Raw genomic sequence first — 7,937 nt, 5'->3', positions numbered from 1 at the left:
ACAACCCGAATACCTTCCCACAGGTGTTCTTTGGGCCATTTTTCTACCAAGGCCCATCTCTGCAAGCATCAGCCACGCCACCTGCGCAATATGCGGGCGATCATGTCACTGCAGCTTCACAGTATCGTACTGCCTCTCTTGTCCCCGAGTCTTTTGATGCAGAAGTAGAAGCTTTCTTTGGCAGCACTGAACCGACAATGGAAGCATCCGAAAATGATGCCGCCGCCGCTGGCACATTTGTGCCGCCTGATCAGGCGGATGCCGTGGCTTCAGCGGAAGAAGATATCGCAATGGTGGCCGAAATGATGGCTGCACCGTCAGACGTTGATCTTGCCATGGCATCATATGAAGCAACGGGTCTGAATACAGATGAGCAGTTCATGTTTCCACTAGAAGCACTTCGGGGGCTGGATGTGCCCATGGACATCAACAACAACAGGGTCACCGATGATGGAGCTATCACATGGCTGAATGGCGAGGGCGACATCCAAGACTATGACTTTTTCTAGACGAGCATATCTTCCTTGACTAGTACTTTCTCTATAAACTAATATAAGAGCGTATAGATCACTACTGAGGAAGAAGAATAGTTTATATTAGTTTACGAGGGAAGTACATTACTGAGGAAGAAGAATAGTTTGGTGCATTAGCGGCCAGTGCAAGTAATAACCTATGTATGGCTAACTACATGTATGCACCCGCACTGGTAGAAAAAAGGCCTTTAGTCCCGGTTCGCAAAGGCCTTTAGTCCCGGCTGTGCAACCGGGACTAAATATGCGCGACTAAAGACCCCCCCCCCCTTTAGTCGCGCCTCTTACGAACCGCGACTAAAGGCTTTAGTCCCGGTTCTCGTGGCCAACCGGGACTAAAGGCCCTTCCTTTAGTCCCGGTTCTCGTGGCTAACCGGGACTAAAGGCCTCCTCCGCAGGTTTTTTTTTCAAATTTTTTAAATTTTTTTTATTTTCAAATTTCTGAATTATTTTAACCTCTAATCTCTAATCACCACCCCTCATCACTGCTCAATTTAACCTCTAATCTCTAATCACCCCTCATCATTCCAAATCATCTAACTTCCCGGACGGTCACCCATCCTCTCACTACTCCAGCCTGAGCACGCTTAACTTCTGGGTTCTATTCTCCCTCGTTTCCAAGTCTGCACTTGTTGTTTTCCTGACAATAGTAGGATGTCAATTCTATTAACCCTCAGGAATTTAGCTTGAGCATGAAGTGACACATTTCACTGTTTGAGTTTGAAACTATTGTTTTAAAAAACAATAATTATTTAGTAACACTAATATTTCTGGAATAATTAGTTTGACCATTGTTTGACCACTGTTTGACCAGATTTGACCAAAATTTAAAAAAACTGAAATAATTATTTAGTAACACTAATATTCTAGAATAATTAGTTTGACCATTGTTTGACCACAGTTTGACCACAATTTGAAATTTTTTGAATTTTTTTGCCTCTCCAAATCTTAAAAGCCCCGTATCTTTTTTTTCTGTTAGGTTTTTGAGGATTTTGATAATGTTTAATGGGGTTCCCAACTTTTGGGCTAACTGCATTTTCTGTAACATAATGGTTCCTAATTAGAGTACCAGTTCTAGATTTGCTATAACAAAACCAGTTCTAGAACCTAAGGTAGATACTTTATGTGAGCTGCAATTTTTAATATTAGGCTGGTTGTAGTGGGGAGTATCATATACTAGTATCAAGCATATAATATTAGTGTATGACACTACTACCTCTGTCCTGGTTTATTGATCACCTTCGTGTTTTGTGTTAAATTTTGACCATAAATTTAACTAAGCAAATATTAATGAATGTCATCAAAAGTAATATCATCAAAACTATGTTCAAATACGAATCTAATGATATAATTTTTGGTGACATACATTAATCTTTTATTAGTTAAATTTTTGGTCAAACTTTGACACAAAATACAATGGGGACTAAAAAATCAGGACTGAGGTAGTACATTCATAGTGCATAATATCATAGATTAGTATCATAAGTGGTCTAATTTATTGCCATGCATGACACATAATAGCATAACATTTATTACAATACAGTATTTAGCTATGTTACTATAACACTCTTTTTATTAATTGTCTGTCATATAAGCATGTTTGCGAGTCTCAAATGCATGATACCGGTTATGTTACCCCCACTATGGCTAGCCTTATTGCTTCATAACATCATTCTACACATAAAATTAAAGATGCCGTATTAATTCTTTGACCATGACTTACGGTGATCCCCATCCATCGATGCAAAAATACCGTGCGAAGCTCCAAATGAAGAATGACATGTGCAACACCTCGAACCCTTGCCCGCGCTCAGGTGACCGCCCTCCACAGGCGACCCATATCGTTCAAACCGCCCATCAGCCGCAGATATCCTCCGTCGATAGGGCCTCGAAAATCTCTGCCGTGCCCTTCGCCGTCGGTAGCGATGCCCCTGTTCCAGCATCATGGCCTTCATCTTCCCAACAACAAACCGTGAATGATGTCTTCAGCGACATTGCACCGACGGACGTGCTAACAAAGGGTCCGCCTTCGTCTAGCTACAACCCGAATACCTTCCCACAGGTGTTCTTTGGGCCATTTTCCTACCAAGGCCCATCTCTGCAAGCATCACCCACGCCACCTGCGCAATATGCGGGCGATCATGTCACTGCAGCTTCACAGTATCGTACTGCCTCTCTTGTCCCTGAGTCTTTTGATGCAGAAATAGAAGCTTTCTTTGGCAGCATTGAACCGACAATGGAAGCATCCGAAAATGGTGCCGCCGCCGCTGGCACATTGGTGCCGCCTGATCAGGCGGATACTGTGGCTTCAGTGGAAGAAGATATCGCAATGGTGGCTGAAATGATGGCAGCACCGTCAGACGTTGATCTTGCCATGGCATCATATGAAGCAACGGGTCTGAATACAGATGAGCAGTTCATGTTTCCACTAGAAGCACTTCGGGGGCTGGATGTGCCCATGGACATCAACAACAATAGGGTCACCGATGATGGAGCTATCACATGGCTGAATGGCGAGGGCGACATCCAAGACTATGACTTTTTCTAGACGAGCATATCTTCCTTGACTAGTACTTTCTCTATAAACTAATATAAGAGCGTATAGATCACTACTTTAATGATCTAAACGCTTTTATATTTGTTTACGAAGGAAGTACATTACTGAGGAAGAAGAATAGTTTGGTGCATTAGCGGCCAGTGCAAGTAATAACCTATGTATGGCAAACTACATCTATGCACCCGCACTAGTAGAAAAAAGGCCTTTAGTCCCGGTTCGCAAAGGCCTTTAGTCCCGGCTGTGCAACCGGGCCTAAATATGCGCGACTAAAGACCCCCCCCTTTAGTCGCGCCTCTTACGAACCGCGACTAAAGGCTTTAGTCCCGGTTCTCGTGGCCAACCGGGACTAAAGGCCCGTCCTTTAGTCCCGGTTCTCGTGGCTAACCGGGACTAAATGCCTCCTCCGCAGGTTTTTTTTGCGAATTTTTTTAAATTTTTTTATTTTCAAATTTCTGAATTATTTTAACCTCTAATCTCTAATCACCACCCCTCATCACTGCTCAATTTAACCTCTAGTCTCTAATCACCCCTTATCATTCCAAATCATCGAACTTCCCGGACGGTCACCCATCCTCTCACTACTCCAGCCTGAGCACGCTTAACTTCCGGGTCTATTCTCCCTCGTTTCCAAGTCTGCACTTGTTGTTTTCCTGACAATAGTAGGATGTCAATTCTATTAACCCTCAGGAATTTAGCTTGAGCATGAAGTGACACATTTCACTGTTTGAGTTTGAAACTATTGTTTTAAAAAACAATAATTATTTAGTAACACTAATATTTCTGGAATAATTAGTTTGACCATTGTTTGACCATTGTTTGACCACAGTTTGACTAGATTTGACCAAAATTTAAAAAAACTAAAATAATTATTTAGTAACACTAATATTCTAGAATAATTAGTTTGACCATTGTTTGACCACAGTTTGACCACAATTTGAAATTTTTTGAATTTTTTTGCCTCTCCAAATCTTAAAAGCCCCGTATCTTTTTTTCTGTTAGGTTTTTGAGGATTTTGGTAATGTTTAACGGGGTTCCCAACTTTTGGGCTAACTGCATTTTCTGTAACATTAATGGTTCCTAATTAGAGTACCAGTTCTAGATTTGCTATTAAAAAAACCAGTTCTAGAACCTAAGGTAGATACTTTATGTGAGCTGCAATTTTTAATATTAGGCTGGTTGTAGTGGGGAGTATCATATACTAGTATCAAGCATATAATATTAGTGTATGACACTACTACCTCTGTCGTGGTTTATTGATCCCCTTCGTGTTTTGTGTTAAATTTTGACCATAAATTTAACTAAGCAAATATTAATGAATGTCATCAAAAGTAATATCATCAAAACTATGTTCAAATACGAATCTAATGATATAATTTTTGGTGACATACATTAATCTTTTATTAGTTAAATTTTTGGTCAAACTTTGACACAAAATACAATGGGGACTAAAAAATCAGGACGGAGGTAGTACATCCATAGTGCATAATATCATAGATTAGTATCATAAGTGGTCTAATTTATTGCCATGCATGTCACATAATAGCATAACATTTATTACAATACAGTATTTAGCTATGTTACTATAACACTCTTTTTTTTAATTGTCTGTCATATAAGCATGTTTGCGAGTCTCAAATGCATGATACCGGTTATGTTACCCCCACTATGGCTAGCCTTATTGCTTCATAACATCATTCTACACATAAAATTAAAGATGTCGTATTAATTCTTTGACCATGACTTACGGTGATCCCCATCCATCGATGCAGAAATACCGTGCGAAGCTCCAAATGAAGAATGACATGTGCAACACCTCGAACCCTTGCCCGCGCTCAGGTGACCGCCCTCCACAGGCGACCCATATCGTTCAAACCGCCCATCAGCCGCAGATATCCTCCGTCGATAGGGCCTCGAACATCTCTGCCGTGCCCTTCGCCGTCGGTAGCGATGCCCCTGTTCCAGCATCATGGCCTTCATCTTCCCAACAACAAACCGTGAATGATGTCATCAGCGACATTGCACCGACGGACGTGCTAACAAAGGGTCCGCCTTCGTCTAGCTACAACCCGAATACCTTCCCACAGGTGTTCTTTGGGCCATTTTTCTACCAAGGCCCATCTCTGCAAGCATCAGCCACGCCACCTGCGCAATATGCGGGCGATCATGTCACTGCAGCTTCACAGTATCGTACTGCCTCTCTTGTCCCCGAGTCTTTTGATGCAGAAGTAGAAGCTTTCTTTGGCAGCACTGAACCGACAATGGAAGCATCCGAAAATGATGCCGCCGCCGCTGGCACATTTGTGCCGCCTGATCAGGCGGATGCCGTGGCTTCAGCGGAAGAAGATATCGCAATGGTGGCCGAAATGATGGCTGCACCGTCAGACGTTGATCTTGCCATGGCATCATATGAAGCAACGGGTCTGAATACAGATGAGCAGTTCATGTTTCCACTAGAAGCACTTCGGGGGCTGGATGTGCCCATGGACATCAACAACAACAGGGTCACCGATGATGGAGCTATCACATGGCTGAATGGCGAGGGCGACATCCAAGACTATGACTTTTTCTAGACGAGCATATCTTCCTTGACTAGTACTTTCTCTATAAACTAATATAAGAGCGTATAGATCACTACTGAGGAAGAAGAATAGTTTATATTAGTTTACGAGGGAAGTACATTACTGAGGAAGAAGAATAGTTTGGTGCATTAGCGGCCAGTGCAAGTAATAACCTATGTATGGCTAACTACATGTATGCACCCGCACTGGTAGAAAAAAGGCCTTTAGTCCCGGTTCGCAAAGGCCTTTAGTCCCGGCTGTGCAACCGGGACTAAATATGCGCGACTAAAGACCCCCCCCCTTTAGTCGCGCCTCTTACGAACCGCGACTAAAGGCTTTAGTCCCGGTTCTCGTGGCCAACCGGGACTAAAGGCCCGTCCTTTAGTCCCGGTTCTCGTGGCTAACCGGGACTAAAGGCCTCCTCCGCAGGTTTTTTTTTCAAATTTTTTAAATTTTTTTTATTTTCAAATTTCTGAATTATTTTAACCTCTAATCTCTAATCACCACCCCTCATCACTGCTCAATTTAACCTCTAATCTCTAATCACCCCTCATCATTCCAAATCATCTAACTTCCCGGACGGTCACCCATCCTCTCACTACTCCAGCCTGAGCACGCTTAACTTCTGGGTTCTATTCTCCCTCGTTTCCAAGTCTGCACTTGTTGTTTTCCTGACAATAGTAGGATGTCAATTCTATTAACCCTCAGGAATTTAGCTTGAGCATGAAGTGACACATTTCACTGTTTGAGTTTGAAACTATTATTTTAAAAAACAATAATTATTTAGTAACACTAATATTTCTGGAATAATTAGTTTGACCATTGTTTGACCACTGTTTGACCACTGTTTGACCAGATTTGACCAAAATTTAAAAAAACTGAAATAATTATTTAGTAACACTAATATTCTAGAATAATTAGTTTGACCATTGTTTGACCACAGTTTGACCACAATTTGAAATTTTTTGAATTTTTTTGCCTCTCCAAATCTTAAAAGCCCCGTATCTTTTTTTTCTGTTAGGTTTTTGAGGATTTTGATAATGTTTAATGGGGTTCCCAACTTTTGGGCTAACTGCATTTTCTGTAACATAATGGTTCCTAATTAGAGTACCAGTTCTAGATTTGCTATAAAAAAACCAGTTCTAGAACCTAAGGTAGATACTTTATGTGAGCTGCAATTTTTAATATTAGGCTGGTTGTAGTGGGGAGTATCATATACTAGTATCAAGCATATAATATTAGTGTATGACACTACTACCTCTGTCCTGGTTTATTGATCACCTTCGTGTTTTGTGTTAAATTTTGACCATAAATTTAACTAAGCAAATATTAATGAATGTCATCAAAAGTAATATCATCAAAACTATGTTCAAATACGAATCTAATGATATAATTTTTGGTGACATACATTAATCTTTTATTAGTTAAATTTTTGGTCAAACTTTGACACAAAATACAATGGGGACTAAAAAATCAGGACTGAGGTAGTACATTCATAGTGCATAATATCATAGATTAGTATCATAAGTGGTCTAATTTATTGCCATGCATGACACATAATAGCATAACATTTATTACAATACAGTATTTAGCTATGTTACTATAACACTCTTTTTATTAATTGTCTGTCATATAAGCATGTTTGCGAGTCTCAAATGCATGATACCGGTTATGTTACCCCCACTATGGCTAGCCTTATTGCTTCATAACATCATTCTACACATAAAATTAAAGATGCCGTATTAATTCTTTGACCATGACTTACGGTGATCCCCATCCATCGATGCAAAAATACCGTGCGAAGCTCCAAATGAAGAATGACATGTGCAACACCTCGAACCCTTGCCCGCGCTCAGGTGACCGCCCTCCACAGGCGACCCATATCGTTCAAACCGCCCATCAGCCGCAGATATCCTCCGTCGATAGGGCCTCGAAAATCTCTGCCGTGCCCTTCGCCGTCGGTAGCGATGCCCCTGTTCCAGCATCATGGCCTTCATCTTCCCAACAACAAACCGTGAATGATGTCTTCAGCGACATTGCACCGACGGACGTGCTAATAAAGGGTCCGCCTTCGTCTAGCTACAACCCGAATACCTTCCCACAGGTGTTCTTTGGGCCATTTTCCTACCAAGGCCCATCTCTGCAAGCATCAGCCACGCCACCTGCGCAAAATGCGGGCGATCATGTCACTGCAGCTTCACAGTATCGTACTGCCTCTCTTGTCCCCGAGTCTTTTGATGCAGAAATAGAAGCTTTCTTTGGCAGCACTGAACCGACAATAGAAGCATCCGA

Source organism: Aegilops tauschii, chromosome 6 (assembly GCF_002575655.3).
Source record: "Aegilops tauschii subsp. strangulata cultivar AL8/78 chromosome 6, Aet v6.0, whole genome shotgun sequence".
NCBI classification, from domain to species: domain Eukaryota; kingdom Viridiplantae; phylum Streptophyta; class Magnoliopsida; order Poales; family Poaceae; genus Aegilops; species Aegilops tauschii.
This window is presented reverse-complemented; position numbering follows the sequence as displayed.